Consider the following 23933-nt stretch of genomic DNA (forward strand, 5'->3'; position numbering starts at 1 on the left):
TAGAACAAATGCGGGTAGCAAAATTAAACATCACGGATTTGCAGCCACGTGGTTCTGTGCAGCCCTTGCTCGCTGTATTGTGTTGCAGGGAATTGTGTGCCTGACCAGTACCCCGAATCTCGCTTCACGCGAGGCCCAGTCGCACATAATTATGGATGAAATCAGGAGAGAAAATATCGTAGAGATGCGGTGGTTTTCTCAAACATTTATAGAACTTCACAGAGCTTCACGGAGTATACTGGAAAACACTCTGACATTTTTCACACATTCACAGCACTTACAGTTTCTACAGCTCGCGTTACAATGGTTGCATGCGGATTTTACATTTTTGCAATGATACACATGCCAGTTAAACACTATTGCTTTAACTCTGTTATTATGTAAGATTTTGGGTTAAATATATGACAAACTTGCCCAAATTTGTTGTGACTTCCATAATTTGCGACGTCACCTTTAGACCCAAGATCTCCCGCTCCGCGGAGTGAAATCTCTGCTCCGGGTATTTGACGGGACACTTCCCTGAAATGACCAAGGACGTGGTTTTAATCTCCGACCATTGAGTACGAGTTATCTCCCAATTACCTTGTCTGTCCCTATCAGAAACCCAGTGTTGGAACTCGTCCGCCCATCACCTTCCAAATTATTGTCTTTAAATTATTGATTCGCTGTGGATTATGCAAACTCCGTGATGTATGGCATCCCTTATTTGGGCAGCTTCGTGTTTTTTTTAATGGAAACCACGATCACTGACTAAATCATTGGCAGAAATGAGTCGGGGAGCCAAGCGGATATTTTGTAAACGTGTAGTTTGGATGCTCTGTCAATATGTTGGTTCCCCAGCCTTGGTGTTCCTCTGATCGCTCACACTGAGAAATTATATTTAATGCGAAATTAACCTTGGAGTTCAAGGAAAGAAGTGTGTTGACGGCACAAGAACTGACTGAGTCGGGGTACCCACCGAGCAGTGTTCGAAATATTTACTCTACTTTACCTGGGGATATACACTAATTTGGACAGCGCTAGATACAACTAGATTGCAAAAATGGGATGAGCAGTATCCAACTAAATGCCCCGTATTTGCAACGGAGCTACGGGAACAGCGGAGAATAGTACCGCGGCTATTAGAGATTCTGCCTCATGACGCTACAGACCCAGGTTCAGTCCTAACCTCGCCTGCTGGCTTGTGGACTTTGCACTTTTTCCCTGTGACCGACAGGCTTAGCCCGAAAGTTTCCGTTACGTCCCACCTTCAAATGAAAAGCAAAGTGGAAGTTGTGCGTCCTCTGTGAATTCACCCAATAATGCCGTTTAATTTCGATTTGGGGGAAGGGCTCTGGAATTAATCCAATGTATGGAGGATAGAATCAATGTCAGATTAGTGTAAGTGGATGGCTGATGCTTAGCGTGGTCACAATGGGTGCCGAGTCCGTTTGCGTAATTCAACAGGTCTATGGGTGCCGAGTCCGTTTGCGATTTCTGATTCTAATATTTAATCTGTAGGAAAATAACTGCAGATGCTGGTACAAATCGAAGGTATCACAAAATGCTGGGGTAACTCAGCAGGTCAGGCAGCATCTAGGAGAGAGGGAATGGGGACGTTTTCGGACGAGACCCTTATTCAGACTCTGAAGAGTGGTCTCGACACAAAGCGTCACCCATTCCCTCTCTCCTCGGTGCTGCCTGACCTACTGAGTTACTCCAGCATTTTGTGATACCTAATATTTGATCTGATGTTTTTAAATGCTCCAGTTTTTCATCATTTTTCAGTGTTTCATTAATCTTATCAGTCGAGCAAGGGGATATGTTAACAGAATCAGGAATTGCTTTCTAAACATCGTCTGTGTCACCGCATATATGCACGTGTTTGTGCAACTGCTAAGTAATTGAAGCATAAATCCTATTTCCGATACAAAAGTAGGAAGGTCAAAAGCACGTTGTTGGAAATAACACACTCGTCTACCTATTATATAAAATGTAAATATCGCCCATAACAGAACGAAATTTCCCGAGATAAATAACAACAATATCACGGATTTCCTTCGATTCACCATTTCGGGATCACTGGGGCCCTTCGCACTTTTCTGGTCCCGGAGTTTCCTGCGGGCTCTGCTGACCAACAAAATGTATCTAACTGTTAAAGCATTGAACAGCAGAATCAATACAAACGGGACGCAGGGTGTGATAATATAATGAAGAAACTCAATCGTTGACCAGGTAATTGAAACCATAATCCGGACATCCATGTAACAAAACCAGGGAGTATTAGCCAATCTGTACCAAGGTGTGTACATGAAATACCAGAAAACATTCTTTGCGCTGCTCAGTACACTCACTGTGCCCAGAACCACAGCCGCTGTTTTCTCCGTGCAATATCTATGCTTCAGCTTCTGGCAACAGATGGCAACAAACCGATCAAAGGTGAAGGAGACGGTGAACCACACAGAACAGTCGGTCATTGTGTAAAGCAAGACGGCGTGGATATTACACAGGCGGATGGACTTCACAAACATTATTTGATGAGCAATCGGAATCTGTCTCAATATTAGGTCAAAGATAATGACCAGTAGATCCGCCGCTGCCATGGCCACCAGGTAGCGGGTCACACAGCTGGAGAGACCACACTTTCCTCGACACAGGACCACAATTGTCACCAGATTCACTGTGATGCAAAAAGAATGATCATATTTCAAGTGCAACATGATTGCATCCCCGCATTATGTGGTTTACATGAGTTAACCACCGTGAACAAACACACTTTATTTCGATGAAGATCATCAGCAATTTCACCATTGCATCTGTGTTATTCCGAAAGTAAAGAACAATGTTATGGATCTCAAAGTATCAGGGTTAATAATACGATTTGGGTAATGCACTGCGCAATGTAAATATCCGTAGCAACAACGCGGTCCGTTTATGTTGTGTGAATGCGTGTAGATCACCCCTGACATGTGGTTCAGTATCAGACAGGAACCCAAAATTACATTGGCGTGAATCAGATGGGCGTTTACCATGCAGTTGGTAAATATACATTAACTTCCATTTTGAAATTCACCCAGATGATGCCTATCTTTGAAGTGGTAACTGATGGGAGTGTGTGAGTTCTGGTATATTTGAGCTTGGAGTAGAGCTGCAATTGAGGAAGAGTGATGTGAAATCAAATGATCGCACACGTCAAACTACACAGTGATCATCAGAGCCAGGATATTTAGGCGCTAAAAATCTCTGAAATAAGCAAGCAAATAGGCATTATAAAATTACAAAAAAGGCAAGAAAAGGGCATTTATTGAAAAAAAGCTTTAAAAGGCATGTATTTCCACCACCAATGTATGGTTAAAAATGATAATATAAAGTGTACTATATTAAATGACCAAAGTTGCCTGGCTGCACATAATTATGAGCATTTTTTTCAAATTATCTGGTGTTAAACTATACCGTGTGTCAGACAGAATATGCTTCAATTGTGAAAAACTTCTTTCAACCCCAGAGGGGGCCACTGGTGCATACCCGAAACAATCTACAGACTTTATATTCATGTCGATATCTTGTGCATAACAACTACCTTTGAGAACTTCAGCTATGTTTTGTATTTCTTCAAGATCTTTGTTACCTAAAATCACTCGCACATATTTTCCTACTATGGCTTTACCGACATCGTAAGCAACTTTACTAATATCGTCACTTACTTTGTTGAAAACCTGCAAGTTATTCACTAATGTTTCGCCACGTTTCTCAAGGGAAGTGATAGTTTGTGGGAAGTTTGCAAAATTGGAAGCAATAAACACAAGATTGCGGTGGAGGGACATTTTCTGCATGATTTCACTGACGATACTGACTGCAGAAGATTCGTCTTCTTCAAAACTGTTGACGATTTATTTTCTCTTTTCAACATTTTGGAGCATAGTAGAGTACAACAGAGAGGCTTGTATCCCACCCAGTCAAAACGGGATGAGGAGGTAGCGGAATCTCGGCTGCCATTTCCTTCAACAACTGCACACATGACGGTGCTTTGAAATAGAATTTTTTGACATTGGAACCCAGGGGATGAACATTTGGAAACAAGCTACGTATGTGCTCGGCAATTCTATGGAGTCCGTGAGCTAAGCATGTCAAATGTAGTGAGGAGACAAGCTTGCGTATTTCCCGCCTTCAGTTTCTCTGCCGCCGAATTGTGTTTGGCTGTCTGTTTTTGCTGGGAGACGAAATATTTCTTCTCATGATTCACTGCTCTCTCACGTGCTTTGCAAAACAGCACACAGTTGTCTGTAGAGAATATACCACTCCCGTACAGCCAGTCCAAATCGTTCAGTTTTTTACAAGGCGTTGACTTGACTTTAGACATTTTGATGCTTGCAGGGCTAGATCCTACAGGACCGGGGATGCAGACCTCGACAGGCAGGCCAAGTACAAGCTGAGAAGAGGAATCAGAGCTGCCAAGGAAAGGGACTCTGAGAAGTTGAGGAGCAAGTTCTCAGCGAATGACTTCTTCAGTTTGGAAGGGCTTGCAAGAAATCACAAGCTACAAGAGGACCCCCCCCCCCCCTCTGCCCCTCCCCGCTCCTTGGACAATCGTCAGCTGACTAACGACATGAACGAGTTCTACTGCAGGTTCGATAAACAGAAACTTCACCCTGGTACCCCCTCCCGCCCACCCCAACCAACACTTCACACCTACTCACAGCCTGACTCCAGTTTGAAAAGACTGGACCATTCCCCACCCACCCCACTCTAATCACCACTTAACACCCATTAGCAATGGTTGCAAAAGAACACCCACTGCAAAAGACTGGGGCCTCGTCCACTACCCACGAATGAACGAGCGACGGTGGCGCCCCGGTTTCGCCCCGGTGGGAGAAATTTTCTTGTAAGTTATGTTTACACGGCAAACAAAGGCTGATTTTTAGGCACGATCGTGAAAAGGGTATTATCTTGCTGAAATCATTTTTTAAAAAGCACTTATGTCACTTATCGCAAAATTCTGGCTCCAGTGGTCATCTACAGTAGAGAGGGAACAAACCCCGTTCTCCTAGCACTATGAAGTGCATCCCACTGTACCACGGTGACGTGGAACGTTCTGTTCAAATGAAGTTTTGGAAATCAATCAATCGAACTAAATGGCAAACATGAAATTATATCTGGAACGCAGATTTTAATTTCACGGTAACCATAGAGAAGGTCAGTTGATGCAAACAGAGACTGGGATGATTTCGACAGAAACATGATGAAGTTCGAGATGGCATTGAGTCTGCAGTTCTATACGCTCTCCGCAATTCACCCCAACTTGTAAATGTAAGCCATGAAATCACCCAGTGAAAGGGCAGTGAATTGAAACATTGACCGGTACACCTGCTGCCCAACTTACTAATGGGCTTCGTTTAACATTTAGCATTTCCACCATCCACTGTGACTTTGTATGTTCCATCAATTCAGCTGGAACTGGACAATGGGACATAATGGATGTAATAAAACGTGACTGTGCTCGATGTTTACCAGTGCAAACACCGGGAAGCTGCCGATCTCACCTCGTTTAATCCTGTAAAATGCGATGTTCAAAATGAGAGTCACAGCAAGAATGACTCGCGGTTTAATAATCCTGCGGCAGAGTGCAATCGCAGAACTTGAAATTAAAAGAGGGAGTTTCGAGAGACATACAGCCAGATTCTCAAATATGCACAGCGTAAACGACAGCTCGCCTTACTTACCCGGAACACCGACAATAGCCAGGATAGGATAGTATATCTTTTGGATCTCGTATATCATACGAACAATCCGTATTTTAACCATCCCCTTGTCACTGTTTATCTTCCAATGGCATCTAGGTTAATTCCTTATTTGATTGTGGAATGGCTCATTGGAAAAGTTCCCTTATTTGAAGGAAAGGGATTATCCCTGCGGGACCGTTGGGTGTCATCGTTTCATGTTGATCACAGTCCCTGAGCAAACCTATTGTTCACAGAGTGTTGCATAATATTGTGAAGTAAGTACCACGTGGTTATTCAGGAGAAGCTCCACAACGCCGATCAATTAATTGTTCGGGCACTTCGAAGAAAACAAATATTCACCGCATATGTATTCTCCCTCATCGCGATTCTGCAAACCGCTCACCTCCCACGCCCAGCCGATTGGACTTTCCCTGTCAAAGTTAAATCAAAACTTCAATATCTACATGGAAAATTGCGATACGCACCCACTTTTTTGTTGCATCTTTGCTTTCGCCACCCAATTTTTTACATGAAAAACCACCCGCATTAATAAGCGGCACATTCAAGAGTGCGTTCATTGTGATTTTTCTGCACAGAGACGGCCACGACTCCATCATCAGCGGTTCTTTAAATGCCCAGTCACTGATTTGCCGTTCCTCAACATTAGCGACTCCTATACCGAGATTCATATACTTGGTCGGACTACATTGTTAAAGGTAAACGCTATCTCCATCGATATTTTGAAGTAATGTTTAACACTGACTGCATCACGAGATTATTCCATTAAGTCCCAGCAAGTAGTGGGTAACAGTCAGTCATGGAGTGATAAAGCGTGGAAATAGGCCCTTCAGCCAAATTTGCCCACAACAGCCAACATGTACCCGCTACACTCGTCTCACCTGCCTGCGATTGGTCCATATCCCTTTAAATCTGTCCTGTCCACATACCTGTCTAAATGTTTGATTAATGTAGGGATAGTACTTGCCTAAACTACCTCCTCTGACAGCTTGTCTAATACAGCCACCATTTGTGTGAAAAGGTGCACTTTAGATTTATATTAAATCGTCACCCCTTCATTCACCCCTATTCCTCTAATGATTTTATACACCTCAATAAGAATACCCCTCGTCCTCCTGCGCTCCAATGAATAGAGTCTCATCCTACTTAACCTCTCCCGAAAGCTCACACCCTCTAGTCCTGGCAACATCCTTGTAAATCTTCTCTATACTCTTTGCACCTTGACAACATCTTCCCTAGAACATGGTGCCCAGAACTGAACAAATACTCTAAATGCTGCCTCGCCCACGACTTATACAATTGCAACATGACCTTCCAACTTCTATGATCAATTCTCTGACTGATGAAGGCCAATGTGCCAAAAACCTTTTCGACCACCCTATCTACCTGCGACTGCACCTTCAGGAACCTTCCGGAACTTCGCACCTGCACTCGTAGATCACTCGGCTCTACAACACCCCCCAGTGCCCTACCATCCACTTCACATTTCTCTGTTATTAAATACCATCAACCATTCCTCAGCCCACCTGGCGAATCGATCAAGACTTACAGGGCTCTGCTGGATTTACCTTGCACTAAACGTTATTCCCTTATCATGTATCCATACACTGTAAATGGATCGATTGTAATCATGTATTTTCTTTCTGCTGACGGGTTAGCACGCAACAAAAGCTTTCACTGTACATCGGTACAGGTGACAATAAACTAAACTGAACTACACTGAAGATCCTGCTGCAATTTTTTACAACCATTTTCTCTTTCTGCAAAACTTCCCACTTTTGAATCATCAGCAAACTTGCTTATCTTGACATGTATGTTCTCATCCAAAGCATTGATATCGATGACAAACAGTTACGGCCCAGCACCGAACCCTCAGATACACCACTAGTCACAGGCCTCCAGACCGAGAAGCAACATTCCCCCATTACCCTCTGCTTCCTTCCATGAAGCCAATTTTCTATCCATAAGAGGTGACACATTTAATTTCGCCTTGAGTTGGTGACGCCATGGATTGTCTGAAGGGATGAGTTGTCATTCCAAATCGTCATCAGGGAAATACCAATGGAATGTGTTTGCTTTCAAATCGAAAGAGTCATAATTCAATTGTAAAGTCTTCCCCGTGTATGGAAACATAACTTATTACAGTCCGAATTTATTATCGCCAGATTTTCTCCTCCGTTTGTGAACAATACAGTTGATGACAATGAAAACACGCTTCCAATGCCGGAGACACCATTTTGTGTTCTCGTGTGTTTGGTTTGAATAGAATTGGTTTCAACTAATTTCTGCCCTTATTTGTCTTGGGTGGCAAACAATCGTTGCAGACGCAAACAGCGGGAAATCAGATCCGTGCAGTCGACCCATTTAATCCGTTTGACACGAATTTACTTTTATTCTCCTGCATTCCCACCAACTGACTTGGATTATAGGATAATACTGCCAATGATACGCAAAGTCTGAGCAATGATTTTTAAACCATTTATTCCGTGGCTTATTTTCAACTGCGCGCTTCACTCAAATGTAAATCATCGGGTCACATAATGTGTTCACAGCCCGGACCCCTATGCATCCTATCACTGATCAAGGACCTACAGACAACATTCGATTCAACGTGCCCCGCATTTTCATTAGCTCCTCCAGGTGCTACCATACATCGACAAATCTTAAATCTACTGAACAACACCCACGTCTTTCAAATGTCGGAGGAACACTGACGACACTGGTGGAATCCAAAAGGTCTCAGGGGGAGGGTTCAAACTCCACACTATCAGCACTACGTGTCCGGATTGAAACAGGGGCTCCGCAGTTACTTGCAGCAACTCTACAAGTTCCACCAAAGTGATGTTAATTTACCAGCTACTTGGCGGTTTCAGTGAGTTTATTCTTTGCAGGTGAATAGTTGGACTTTGTGTGATTGGCATGTATCCTGAAGTGTTCCATATAAACTAGAGTTAAACAAGGTGATTGATCAAGTTACCTGTATTTTCCCGTTCGATTTTGAAGATGAAAGCAAAAGGTTGTTGAGGGCAGAGCTGAGGACTGCGTATATATGGATTTGAGCAAGGGGTTTGAGAAGGTACGTGTGGCAGCCTGCTCCGTAAGGCTACATGGCTTTGGAACAAAAGACATCTCGCCGAATGGATAGAAAGTTGGTTTCATGGAAGGAAGCAGAAGGTGACAGTAGAACGTTGTTTTTCGGACTGGAGCCCGGTGAGTAGTGGAGTGCTCCAGGGTTCGGTGTTGGGCCCATTGCTGTTTGTTATCCATATCAATGAATTGGATGCGAACAGACAAGGCATAATTAATAAGTTTGCAGATGACACCAAAGTGGGTGGTATTATAGATGGCGCAGATGGTTGTCAAAATTGAAACAGGATCTTGACCAGTTGAGCAGCTGGGCTGATAGAAACATAGAAAATAGGTGCAGGAGTAGGCCATTCGGCCCTTCGAGCCTGCACCGCCATTCAATATGATCATGGCTGATCATCCAACTCAGTATCTCGTACCTGCCTTTTCTCCATACCCCCTGATCCCTTTAGCCACAAGGGCCACATCTAACTCCCTCTTAAATATAGTCAATGAACTGGCCTCAACTACCTTCTGTGGCAGAGAATTCCACAGATTCACCACTCTCTGTGTGAAAAAAAACTTTTTCATCTCGGTCCTAAAAGACTTCCCCCTTATCCTTAAACTGTGACCCCTTGTACTGGACTTCCCCAACATCGGGAACAATCTTCCTGCATCTAGCTGATGAATGGGCAATGGGGATTTCAGTCGCACGTTTCACAGCATATAGCTGAACATGATTGGAACGCGCCAAGCCGGATGAAACGTCTCCGTTGGTTTCAGTTCCACTGTTGTTATTTTTTTTGCAACTCTTTCCTAGCAAGCAACGGCCGGAACAGCTCCTCTCGCCCCTTCGGCGCTATTAATATCTGCACCTCACTCCGATTTTGTTGCATAACCTGAAAGCCATAGAGCCAACGACTCTAAAAGCCACAGAGCTGTCGTGATTAATGTCTCTGATCAACAAACATTGTAGGTTAACGTTCTTGTCCAGATATTCTCCTGAACGAGTTTGATTCAGGGACACAGAGACACGTAGTCCAGGGGCAGGACATTGTGCCCACCGTGTCTTCGCCATTCATTGTGTACTTATCGGCATTCCTCAGTTGTCCCATCACTCGGATGGTAGCCGTTCTTGTCATTACATTTCAAAGGTTCATCTTGATGGGGGGTTTTTCAAACGCTGACAGTGGCTGCATCCATCACGAACTCAAGCAATGCGTTCTTGAAGCTAATACTAGGTGGCATAACCCTTGCTCATACACCCTCTTACCCCGTCATTTAAACAGCATGCGCTCCGATTACGGCAACCTATGCGAAGCCGGTACGTTTCCCATGTCTCTCGACCCGCTACGGCCCTCATCGCCTTGTGAACTTCAAACAGAACCCCACTCTATGGTTCATCTCTGGTTCGAAACGCACATATCCCGCCTGTACTCGGAGGCAGCAGCCACCACTTCAGGTAGCATCCTAGTTCACCTGCAACCTCTGTCGTTTGCGCAGTCCACGATTCCACCCAATATTTCAAATATGACTTTGTTTTACAAAGTTGTAACGTGACATCCTGCTGTGCCGCCTGGCTCGCGGAGATTCATCTCCCCGCTCTGCTTAACCCAGACCATGGAATCCCTCCATGCGAGTCCTCTTTTCAAACGTAGGGTCGTCGCTTTCACCATTTCGCTAAGAACGTGCCCTCTGTGCGCCAAGGAATACCAGATGTCCGTTCAAGTTATATCCCCGACACCCGATCTTACCCCTCACCCACACAGGTGCACAAATATTTCTCCCTTGCCTTGTCACCCTGCTACTTCCTCCTCCTCGTACGCATATATCCCTTCCCCGAGTTCCTCACTTCCCTTTCATATCGCCACTACTCCCTCCCCTAACGTCCACTTCCACCATATCCCTCGCTGCGGTTTACATTCCATTCCCTAACATTTCTCCTTATTTGACAGCCTTTGTTTTCTTTACATCTCTCACCCTTGTCCGCGTCCCTACTCATCGGTCCCACATATACATCCGCCTATCGTTGCCGGGCATTGGCCCACCTGCTGTTCTCTGTTCCAGGTTTCTCCCCTTACACCCTCAGTATGAAGAAGGGTTCCGACATGGTGTCGTCTGCCCGTCCCCTCCAGAGGTGGAGTCTTAGCCGCGGGTTTGTCCAGCCTTTTATTTTGTTTCGCTGGTTGCTTCGGCTTTGTTTCTCTGTCCCAGATATGCGGAGGATGGAATGGAATTGGCCACTGTACATCGTGAAGAGCACAACAGGCTCAACATTTTTAGCGGGATGTAATACGTATGAGATACGTTTAAACAGCCGGCGCCGACAAGATGGCCTGCAGATTTGTATATGTACTTGAATTTATGGCTTCCTGATCTTATATTCTATGTGCAGTTTAATACCCTCCATGCTTTTATGAGTCTCCTTATCAAACTACGTTGCTGCCATTCTGTTTCCTTGCAAATGTGGTGGACACTTCATACACAGTTGTGAGGATCCTAATTTTCCATCATTAATGCCCAACAAGGCCTCCAAAAACGTGACACCTGAAGCAAGGAGGGGTTTCATCCTCGTTTGTGGGCCTCCTGTTAATGAGACAGAAAGCCTGATCTGCGGATCCAGAGAAGGTTCTGCAGATAACGGGTTCGTTGTTACACCGAGCGCTCAACGCGCCATGTCTCTTCCAAGTCAATTGTTATGGATGACGGGCGGGGCATTGGAGCAATTGCTATGCCTTTGATTCACAAAATACTATTCAAAATGAATTACAAGGCCACTGTTTAACGATGAGCGAACCTTGCGTTTTGATTCACTTGGGGATATTGTGCAGAGAGTTATTGCTACCGACCAAGGCTTGATCCGAGAAATCCGTGTGCAAAACTTGAAATAAGCTCAGTTCCAACGTGTATGACTAAGCTTTCCAATGGATAAAATGGTGACGTGAAACATATATGTTTGTTTGAATTAAATACACGCTAAATTAATTTAACATTTCCTTTGGGAAGGAAGTGGACGGTCGCACCTCGGTTTGTTTCCCGCTGTCAGAGCATTCCAATCAGTCGGATGCTTCAGCTTGAACATTCAAGATTCAAGGTTCAAGAATCAAGATAGCTTTCTTTGTCATCCAATATTGGACGAAATTCAGTCACCCACAGTCCAACAATAAAAGCATTAAATAAGCATTAAAATTACACAACCCCAAAAAAAAACCAAAACACAGTCCAACAATAAAAGCATTAAATAGGCATTCAAATTACACAACCCCAAAAACCCCCAAAACACAGTCCAACAATAAAAGCATTAAATAGGCATTCAAATTACACAACCCCAAAACCCCCCAAAACACAGTCCAACAATAAAAGCATTAAATAGGCATTCAAATTACCCAACCCCCAAAACACACAAAAAGAAACATCCATCAAAGAAACATCCATCACAGTGAGTCTCCTCCAGTCCTCTCCTCACTGTGATGGAAGGCCACAATGTCTTTCCCTTCTCCTGCTGTCTTCTCCCGCGGTCAGGTTGTTGTGGTTGGAGGCCGCACCGGACGGTCCACAGCGGGCCAAGCCCAAGGCGAGTCGCAGCCGCTCCCGCAGCCTCCGAAGACGGCCCGCTCCGCCGATGATAAGTCCGATCCGGGGCGGGCGAACACGCTGCTGCTGCCGCTGTTGCTGCACGTCGAGGCGGTCGTGGCTCCCGACATTGAAGCCCCCGCCCAGCAGAGAAATATCCCGCGGCATATCTTAGGCCGCGCCGGACGGTGAAATGTCCTCGACCCAAGCCCCGCGATCCGGGGCGGGCGAACACGCTGCCGCTGCCGGAGCTCCCGATGTCGGCATCCACGCGGCCCGAGCCTAAGGCGAGTCGCAGCCGCTCCCGCAGCCTCCGAAGACGGCCGGCTCCGGTGATGGTAAGTCCGATCCGCGGGCTCTGCGAACCAGAGCCCTGGAGGCCGACAGCTCCAGGAGTTGGGCCGATGGTAGGCCGCAGCAGGAACGGAGACACGGCCCAGAAAACAAAGGTCGGGTCTCCGTTCGGAAGGGACACATATTTACAATGTTACAGTTCCCCCCCTCCCCCCCACACACACACATAGTACACAAACACAAAAACACCACATCACAACTACAATTAAGACAAAAAAAACAACAAAAACACAAAGACAAATGGACCGCAGGTGAGCCGCAGCTGCTAGGGCAGCGCCGCCATTTTAAATACTGTAAAGCTAAGGAACTTAACAGAGACACAGACCAAGCTGGAATCACCCAGCAGGACAGATAATCCGTGGACGAACGAGAAACTATTGCAGACTCAGTTCAGTGACCCGTCATAGAACGAGGAAAGAAGACATGGAGACAGACTTCAGCAGCAGAGAGGTGGAGACAAATGGGCCGTACAATAGGAACGTCGCCGGCTGGGTGAGACCAAAGCACTCATTGTGGCAGTTTAGAAGACTATAATACATTGAATATATAGAACATAGAGCGATACATATTGTCATCTAAAAGCCTTTTACATGCCAGTGTAGTAACTGGTTCCACTGCCAGCACTGGCAGCGTGTTCCACAGGCAAACGCCCCTCTGTGTAAAAAGTACCTGCCCCGCACACATTCCTTGGAACATTGTCCATCTCCCATTAAATCTATGCTCTCCAGCTATGCTCTGGTATAAATATAAAATTATGAGAAATATGGATATGTAAGAAAGATAGAGGCCACTTCCCAGGGAGGAAATATGAATATGGATATGAAGAGGAAGATGGCTCTGATTGTCTGATCTATTTCTCATAATTCAAAGTACTTCTACCTGATCTGCCCGCCAACCTACGTTCCAGAGAAACTAATGCAACTTCGTTCAATTTCCCTCGACAGCCAATAATTGCTAAGCCAGGCAACATTCTGGTAAATATCTACTTCGACCTCTCCGAAGCTTCCACATTATTCCCATAATGGGGCGACAGAATCCTCGAAATGCGGAGTCATCAAAGCTGTACATTACTTGCCGACTCGTGCTCATTACACCGACCGATGAAAGCAAGCCACCCGCCTGTGGTAAATAAAATGCTGGAGGAACTGTGGTTAGCAAGCGGCATCTGCGGAGAGAGAACTGAGACTAACCTCAGGTCGGGACCCCGATGCTGACTGACTGGGGTCGGGTCTTGGAAGCTGAAAGAGAGATTGGGTAGAGAAAATTTTGGCGGGTCATCAGTGAATAAAGATGGGGATGAGTGATTTGTAGAAAGGTAGAATAAGTTACAAAAGCAATTGATGTAAACGGGGCAAAGACGATTTGCATAAGGAAAGAACCGGACGAGCGAAATATGGACAGAGGTAGGGATGTAGGTAGATGAGAAGAGGGGAGGGGAAAGAGTTGCCTTGCTGGCAGGACCCCCCCCCCCCCCCCAGGGCAGTTGCATTGTGTTGGCTCAACCAGATGACACTGGGAGAGGCGGTCGTGCTTTGCGATGTGGCAAATTGCATCAACATAAGTGGGCTGCTTTGGGAAATAAATGCCCTGCATTGAAGTGGATCAATTACACTGGTGCTGCATCATCATGACCAAGGTGGCACTGAGCAGCGAGCTGCATTGGTGTGGGCTTTCTGCACTAAAGACATTGAGACAGCACGATTGAACTTCCTGCAACCTCGCTGGATTGGAATGCTGACATTATGTTAGCGGACAGTGGCTGAGCAGCATTGATGTGATTGCTCTGCTCTGGAAGCTGGGCTGCATTGAGTGTACTGACACTGAAGAGATGTGACACTGAAGAAATGTACCACTGGAGATGTGCCACTCGGCCGGACCGTTGGCAATCGCCCAGGAGTCGGTGTGCAGTCGGACTGGAGTATTGTCGTTGGATAAGGGAAGGGTGGCCGCCACAAGCTCGGCCATTTGACTCGAGCCACCAGAGCCATCACATAGACTCACGTATCATCGAATGCACTCTCAAACCCCGTGTACACAGCAGAGCACGCGGCCGGATCGTATCCTGTTGTTCACCTGGCACCGTTCGAGACCGGGGTTCTCTTTTCCTGGAAGGGCGCCTGACACGGTCATTTATGGCGTTTCTCGTCCATTCAGACCGTGCCATACCCCCTCCCGTGAGCCAGTCATAAGCCCGTTGTGCGCAATGTTTCTGCACTAATAGCAGTAGGTGGTCCGCCCAGCTATTGCAGTGTTTTTGCATGGCAATATGCATGGATATTCGGGGAAAGGAAGGATATTCAGTCAACCTAGGCCTGCATTTCATCCTCCAGCACCTGTACCGCGAGGGGACTTAAGCAAGATTTGGTTTGTGGATTTAGCTCTGCATTCAACACCATTGGGCCAGTGCCTCGACACTCCAAACTCTCCTGGTTGGCTGTGCCTGAACCCCTCTGTCAGTGGATCACCAACTTCCGGACAGACAGGAAGCAGCTTTTGAGGCTGGGTAGGCACATCTCTGATCCGCTGATCCTCACAGCATAAGAACATCTCACGACTGCGTACTTGCCTTTACTCTCTACACCAACGACTGCACCTCCACATACTCCTCTGTCAATCTTTTGAAGTGTGCAGAGAACACAACCCCTGATTGAACTGATCTAGCATAGGGAGGAATCTGCCTACAGACGGTAAGTTCCTTGGTGCCATCATCTCCAGGCCCCTTAAATGGGAGGCCACCATCGACTCCACAGTCAAAACGGCCCAACAGAGGATGCACTTCCTGCGGCTGCTGAGAAAACACAATCTGCCACAGGCACTGATGGTCCAGTTTTATACTGCCATCGTGGAGTCTGTCTTCACCTTCTCCATCATGGTCTGGATTGGCTCAGCCTCCAAGCATGTCATCCGGAGGTAGCAGCGCATCGTTCGATCAGCTGCGAAGGTTGTTGGCTGCAACCTTTCACCCATTGCCGAACTCTACTCTGCAAGGGCCAGGAATGGAGCGGCTAAGATCATGTCTGATACGTCTCACCATGGCCACAACCTCTTTGAAGCACTTCCCTTCTGGGAGGCGACTCCGGACTGTCAAAGCCGCCACAGCCAGACATAAAAGCAGCGTTTTTTTCCCCACGAGCAGTAACTCTCAACAGCCAAAAGTCTGTAGCTCCCTTTTGCTCTGGTATTTTATTTTGTTCTTCACATGTTTAAATTTTAATGTTTTATTTTTAATTGTCCACTGTATGTCGTGTTATCTTTGCGAGCAAAGCAATTTGTACGAATTTATCCAATTAAATTCAATTCAATTCACTTCTATGCATGCTCATCCTTCCTTTGGTCTACTGACAAGAATTTCGCAAAGTACTCCAAGTGCGGTCTCATCTGTCTTTGCAAAGTTACAAAAGAGCGTCGCCAGATTTATGTTCCATGCACCGACCTGCGGTATTAACCGCGTTATTAGGGTGTTCACAGGGAAACTACTCGTGTCCCCTCTTTCGGCCAGCAGGAGACTTCAATTGCAAAGCACAAACTACCCTGCGAAACACAGCGGGTCAAGCAGCATGTGGGTCATAGAATAGAATAGAATTTCTTTATTGTCGTTGTGGTGGTACATAAAAGGAAATTCAGGCGCACTGCCTAAGCGGAGCTCAAATGTACAAGATAAAAAATAACAATGAAGTAACAGTAAAAGAGTGAGAAAATCCAAGGGATAGACGAAGTGGAGGTAAGTGTGGGCCTGGTGGTTAGATGGTTTTCAGATGTCCGCAAATTTGGGGAGCGCGAACAATAAGGGAGCCTATAAAAGATACACGGTTTATACATCGTTGATAGATATGAACGAAGATGAAGTAAGTGGAGGGCTATCCGGGAAAGTACAAGATGGGAGGTGAAATATAAGGGGAAGATATAACATTAATGAATGACCCTTAAAACCTTGACCTTCAGAACAATATTGGGGTGGAGTCCATCATCCCAGGTAAGTGGCAACGCAAGTAGGTAGAGATGTAAAGAGGCGTATGGTATATTGTATTCGGTAGCCCTGATGAGGCTTCCCTCCTTTCTGCGAGATTATTAGTGTAGACTTGGCGATGGTTTCGTCGGATACTTGCACTCTGTCAGCAAAGTCTTGCTCGAGCTCCCGTTTATGAACTATTTTAACTCCGCTGCCCGTTCCCGTATCCATGTTTCAGCCCTTGGCACCTTGGGTTGCAAGACTGAAGCCACACGAAAACGGGAGAATCAGCACCTCGTATTTCAACCCAGCCGCATGGACACTGAATTCTCCAATTTCAAGTAATACACCGCAAACGCCGTTTCTCTTTCCCCGGCCACGGACCCCTCCACAGATGTACACATTCCCCTATCATCTCGCACTACACTCATCATACTCCGTTCTCCTCCCGCTCTTATCCCACACCGTGCCACACACTTGCATTGATCCGTCTTATTTTCCCTCCCCTTTTCTCATCTACCTTCATCCCTACCTTTGTCCATATTTCACTCTTCTGGTTCTTTCCCTATGCAAATCGTCTTTGCCCCGTTTACATCAATAGTTTTTGTAACTTATTCTACCTATCTCCAAATCACTCGTCTCCATCTCTATTCACATCAGCCGACAGGTTTTCTCTACCCAATCTCTCTATTTCAGCTTTCTGGACCCGACTCCAGTCAGTCAGCATCGGGGTCCCAACCCGAGGATAGTCTCTCTTCTCTCTCCGCAGATGCTGCTTGATAATCGGAGTTCCTCCAGCATTTTATTTACCACCGACTTGTGGCTTGCTTTCATCGGTCGGGACGATGAGTATGAGTCCTTCTGCAGTTGTACAGGGCCCTAGTGAGACCGCACCTGGAGTACTGTGTGCAGTTTTGGTCTCCAAATTTGAGGAAGGATATTCTTGCTATTTAGGGCGTGCAGCGTACGTTTACTAGGTTAATTCCCGGAATTGCGGGACTGTCGTATGTTGAAAGATTGGAGCGGGTAGGCTTGGAAACACTTGAATTTAGAAGGATGAGAGGGGATCTTATCGAAACGTATAAGATTATTAAGGGGTTGGACACGTTAGAGGCAGGAAACATGTTCCCAATGTTGGGGGAGTCCAGAACCAGAAGCCACAGTTTAAGAATAAGGGGTGGGCCATTTAGAACGGAGATGAGGAAAAACGTTTTCAGTCAGAGAGTTGTAAATCTGTGGAATTCCCTGCCCCAGAAGGCAGTGGAGGCCAATTCTTTGAATGCATTCAAGAGAGAGCTAGGGTAGCGCAGTCAGGGGGTATGGGGAGAAGGCAGGAACGGGGTACTGATTGAGAATGATCAGCCATGATCACATTGAATGGTGGTGCTGGCTTGAAGGGCCGAATGGCCTATTCCTGCACCTAATGTCTATTGTCTATTGAGTCAGCAAGTAATGTTACAGCTTTGATGACTCCGCATTTCGAGGATTCTGGCGCCCCATTATGTGAAGAATGTGGAAGCTTTGGAGAGGTCGAAGAAGATATTGACCAGAATGTTGCCTGGCTTAGGGATTATTAGCTGTAGGGGGAAATTGAACGAAGTTGCATTAGTTTCTCTGGAACGTAGGTTGGCGGGGATATCGGGTAGAAGTACTTTGAATTTTGAGAACTGGGAAGTGGTCTCTGACTTTCTTACCTGTCTTTATTTCTCATAATTTTACACTTATATCAGAGCATAGCTAGAGAGCATAGATTTAATGTGAGATGGACAATGTTTTAAGGAATATGTGCGGGGCAGGTACTTTTTACACGAAGGTCGTTTGCATCTGAAACACACTTCCAGTGCTGGCAGTGGAACCAGTTACAATTCTGGCATTTAAAAGGCTTTTAGATTAGTATATGTATTGTTCTATGTTCTATGTTTTCAATGTATTATAATCTACTTCTAAAATACCACGTTGAGTCTCTTGGTCTCACCCAGCCTGCGACATTCCTATTATACGGCCCATTCGTCACCACCTCTGTCCTGCTTACGTCATTCTTCGTTTCCACTTTCCTCGTTCTATGAGGAATAACAGACCTGGGACTGCAATAGTTTCCCGTTCGCCCACGGATTATCTGCCCAGCTGGGCGATTCCAACATGTTCCGTGTCTCTGTTAAGTTCTTTAGCTTTACAGTATTTAAGATGTTCAAGCTGAAGAATCCGACTGATGGGACTGTTCTGACAGCGGGAAACAAATCGAGGTGTGACCGCCCACTTCTTTTCCAAAGGTAATGTAAAATTAATTTAGCGTGTACTTAATTCAAACAAACATATATGTTTCACGTCACCATCTTATCCAATGGAACACTTCTTAACAATACACATTGGCACTGAGCTTATTTCAAGTTTTGCACGCGGATTTCTCGGATCAAGCCTGTGTCGATAGCAATAGCTCTATGCACAATATCCCCAAGTTAATCAAAACGCCACATTCCCCCACGGTTAAACAGTGAGCTTGTAATTCCGTTTGAATAGTACTTTGTGAATCAAAGGCACAGCAATTGCTCCCATGCCCCGCCCGTCATCCATAACAATTGACTTGGAAGAGACATGGCGCTTTGAGCGCTCAGTGTAACAACGAGCCCGTTATGTGCAGAACATTCTCTGGATCCGCAGATCAGGCTTTATCTCATTAACAGGAGACACACAAACGAGGATGAAACCCCTCCTTGCTTCAGATGTTACGTTTTTGGAAGCCTTGTAGGGCTCGGACATTAATGACGGAAAGTTAGGATCCTTCCAACTGTGTATGAAGTGTCCACCACATTTGCAAGGATACAGAATGGCAACAACGTAGTTTGATAAGGAGACCCATTAAAGCATGGAGGGTATTACACTGCACATAGAATATAAGATCAGGAAGCCATAAATTCAAGTACATATACAAATCTGCAGGCCATCTTGTCGGCGCCGGCTGTTTAAACGTATCTTATATGTATTTCATCCAGCAAAAAAATGTTGAGCCTGTTGCGCTCTTCGCGATTTGCAGTGGCCAAATCCATTCCATCCTCCGCATATCTGGGACAAGGACGCAAAGCCGAAGCAGTCAGCGAAACAAAATAAAAGGCCGGACAAAACCAGCGGCTTCGGCGCCACCTCTGGAGGAGACAGGCGGGACGACACCATGTCGGGGCACTTCTTCATACTGAGAGTGTAGGGCGAGAAACCTGGAACAGAGAACAGGAGGTGGGCCAATGCCCGGCAATGATATGCGGATTTTTTGCCGGTCCGATGAGTAGGGACGCGGACAAGGGTGGGAGATGTAAAGAAAACAAAGGCTGTCAAATAAGGAGGAACGTTGTGCAATGGAATGTAAACCGCAGCGAGGGATATGGTGGAAGTGGACGTTAGGGGAGGAAGTAGTGGGGATATGCAAGGGAAGTGGGGAACCCGGGGAATGGATATATGCGTACGGAGGAGGGGTAAGTAGCAGGGTGACAAGGCAGGGGGAGAAATATTTGGCAACAGTATGGGGGAGGGGTAAGACAGGGTGTAGGGGATATTACTTCAACGGACATCTGGTATTCGTCCGCGCATAGAGGGCAAGTCCTTAGCGAAATGGTGAAAGCGACGCCCCCTGCGGTTGAAAAGGGGACTCGCATGGAGTGATTCCATGGTCTTGTATTAGCAGAGCGGGGAGATGAATCTCCGCGACCCAGGCCGCACAGCAGGATGTCACGTTACAACTTTGTAAAACAAAGTCATATTTGTAATACTGGGTGGAATCGCGGACTGCGCAACCGTCAGAGGTTGCAGGCGGACTAGGATGGTACCTGAAGTGGTGACTGCCGTCTGCGAGTACAGGCGGGGCAAGTGCGTTTAGAACCAGAGATGAACCAGGAATGGGGTTCTGCTTGAAGTTCACAAAGTGATGAGGGCCGTAGCGAGACTTCTTACCCCCACCCCTCGGTCATGGCTGACCATGAGTGATGCATCCTAGTTGGCTGCTTGCTCCACATCTCGGCTAGAGCAGCGTCGCTTGTGGCAGAAGAGACCAATGCAGGAATGACAGTCTGTCGCAAAGGTCACATTTGCGTGTGGTCTCCGGTCTGTTGAAGTTGCTACGCTCCTTTCTGCGTGTCCGCTTGTCTGCCGCTGCGTTAATCAGTTTCGCTTCCCACGTTTCGAGATGTTGGTTCGGTTTACCTCTCCACCTCATAAGGTCAGCTGCAATGCTCCCCCAGGACTCCATGTCAATGTTGAGCGCCTTCAAATCTCTTTTGCAGGCATCCTTGCAACGTAGCTGGGGCGGCCGATGGTTCTCCTCCCAGATGTCAGCTCTCCATGGAGGACGTCCTTTGGAATATGGCCATCCAACATGCGGTGGACTTGGCCCAGCCACCGCAGTCTGCGCTGCTTGAGTAGAGTGTACATACTCGGAAGGCCAGCGCGGGACTGAATCTCGGCGTGAGGTGCAGATTTTAATAGCGCGGAAGGGGCGAGAGGCGGTGTTCCGGCCGTTGCTTGCTGGGAAAGAGTTGCAAGAAAATAAAAACAGTGGAACTGAAACCATGCGAAACGTTTCATCCGGTTTGGCGCGTTCCAATCATGCTCAGCTATTTCCTATGAAACGAGCGAATGAAATCCGCATTAACCATTCATCTGCCCACTTGCCCAACATGTCAAGATCCTGTTGCAATTTTGACAAACATCTTTGCCACTTTAGTTTCATCTGCAAACTTATTAATTATGCCTTGTCTGTTCTTATCCAAATCATTGATATAGATAACAAACAGCAATGGGCCCAGCACCGAACCCTGGAGCACCCACTACTCACCCGCCTCCAGTCCGAAAAACAACGTTCTACCGTTACCTTCTGCTTCCTTCCATGAAACCAATTTTCTATCCATTCGGCTAGATGTCTTTTGTTCCCATGCCATGTAGCCTTACGGAGCAGGCTGCCACACGTACCTTCTCAAACCCCTTGCTCAAGTCCATATATTCGCCGTCCTCAGCTTTTCCCTCAACAACCTTTTGCTGGGATCTTCAAAAGCGAACGGCAAACTACAGGGAACTTGATCAATCATCTTGTTTAATTCTCGTTTATATGGAACACTTCAGGATACGTGCCAATCACACAAAGCCCAACTATTCACCTGCAAAGAATAAACTCACTGAAACCGCCAAGTAATTGGAAAAGATACTTCACATTGGTGGAACTTGTAGCGCTGCTGGCAAATCATTGCGGAGCCCCTGTTTCAATCCGGACACGTAGTGTTGATAGTGTGGAGTTTGAACCCTCTCCCTGAGACCTCTTGGATTCCATCAGTCTCCCCGGAGTTCCTCTGACATTTGAAAGACTTGGGTGTTGTTCGGCTGATTTGACTGTTTAAAATGTGTCGATGGGTGTACCACCTGGAGAAGCTAATGGGAACGCTGGGCACATTGAAACGAATGTTGTCTGTAGGTTCTTGTTCAATGGCGAGATATATAGGGGTCGGGGCTGTGAACACATTATGTGACTCTATGATTTAGATTTGAGTGAAGCGCGCGGTTGAAAATAAGCCATGGAATAAATGTTTTAAAAATCAGTGCTAAGACTTTGCTTATAATTTGCTTATAATTCTGGCAGTAATACCCCAGAATCCAAGCCTGTTGGTGGGAATGCAGGAGAATAAAAGTAAATTAGTGTCAAACGGATTAAATATGTCGACTGCACGGATCTGATTCCCGGCTGTTTGCGTCTGCAACGATTGTTTGCCACCCAAGACAAATAAGGGCAGAAATTAGTTGAAACCAATTTTATTCAAGCCAAACACACGAGAACACATAATGGTGTCTCCGGCATTGGAAGCGTGTTTTCATTGTCATCAACTGTAGTGTTCACAAACGGAAGAGAAAATCAGGAGGTAATAAATTGTGACTGTAATACTTTATGCTTCCATGCACGGAGACGACATTTCGATTGAATTATGACTCTTTCGATTTGAAACCAAACACATTCCATTGGTATTTCCCTGACGATAATTTGGAATGACAACTCATCCCTTCAGACAATCCATAGCGTCACCGATTCACGGCGAAATTAAATGTGTCACCTCTTATGGATAGAAAATTGGCTTCATGGAAGGACGCAGAGGGTAATGTTGGAAGGTTGCTTCTCGGACTGGAGGCCTGTGACTAGTGGTGTGCCTCAAGGTTCGTTGCTGGGTCCGTTACTGTTTGTCATCTATATCAATTATTTGGATGAGAACATACATGGCAAGATTAGCAAGTTTGATACAAAAGTGGGTAGTTGTGCAGATAGTGAGTATGATTGTGGAATACATTGCAGCAGGATCTTCAGTTCAGTTGTGTTTAGTTTATTGTCCCGTGTACGAACGTACAGTAAAAAGCTTTTGTTGCGTGCTGACCAGTCCGCAGAACGACAATACATGACAACAATCGATCAATTTACAGTGTATACATACTGCACATGAAAGGGAATCACGTTTAATGCTAGGTAAAGCTAGCAACGTCCAATAAATCTTGATCAGGTGGTCTGAGGAGAGGTTGATGGAATTTAATACAGGGAAATGTGAAGTGTTGCATTTTGGGAAGTGTAACATGGGCAGGACTTACACAGTGAATGGTAGGGCTCTGGCGAGTGTTGGGGAGCCGAGGGGTGTAGGAGTGCAAGTGCATGGTTCTCGACGGTGCAATCGCAGGTTGAAAAGGCGTTTGGCACATTGGCCTTCATCAATCAGAGAATTGAGTATCGAAGTTGAGAGGTCATGTTGCAGTTGTACAAGTCGTGAGTGGGGAAGCATTTAGAGTATTTGTTCAGATCTGGGCACCATGTTATAGGAAAGATGTTGTCAAGCTGGAAAGGGTATAGAGAAGGGTATAGAGAAGATTTACAAGATTTACAAGTATGTTGCCAGGACTAGATGGTGTGAGCTACAGGGGGCGGATGAGTTGGATGAAACGGTATTCCTTGGAGCGCTGGAGGATGAGAGGTATTATTATGGAGGTGTATACAATCATGACTGGAATAGATATGGTAGATGAACGAAGTCCCTTGCCCAGAGGCGGTGAATGAAGGATCAGAGAACATAATTTTTACAGTGAAGGTAAAACCATTTAATAGAAATCTAAGGGGCACCTTGTCACACAAAGTGTGGTTGTGTTGGACAAGCTGCCAGAGGAGGTAGTTGAGGCAGGGACTTCCCCAACGTTTAACAAACATTGAGACAGGTACATGGACAGGACAGATTTAATTGGATATGGACCAAACGCGGGCAGGTGGGACT

The sequence above is a fragment of the Rhinoraja longicauda genome, chromosome 43 (assembly GCF_053455715.1).
Source record: "Rhinoraja longicauda isolate Sanriku21f chromosome 43, sRhiLon1.1, whole genome shotgun sequence".
In the NCBI taxonomy this organism is placed as follows: domain Eukaryota; kingdom Metazoa; phylum Chordata; class Chondrichthyes; order Rajiformes; family Arhynchobatidae; genus Rhinoraja; species Rhinoraja longicauda.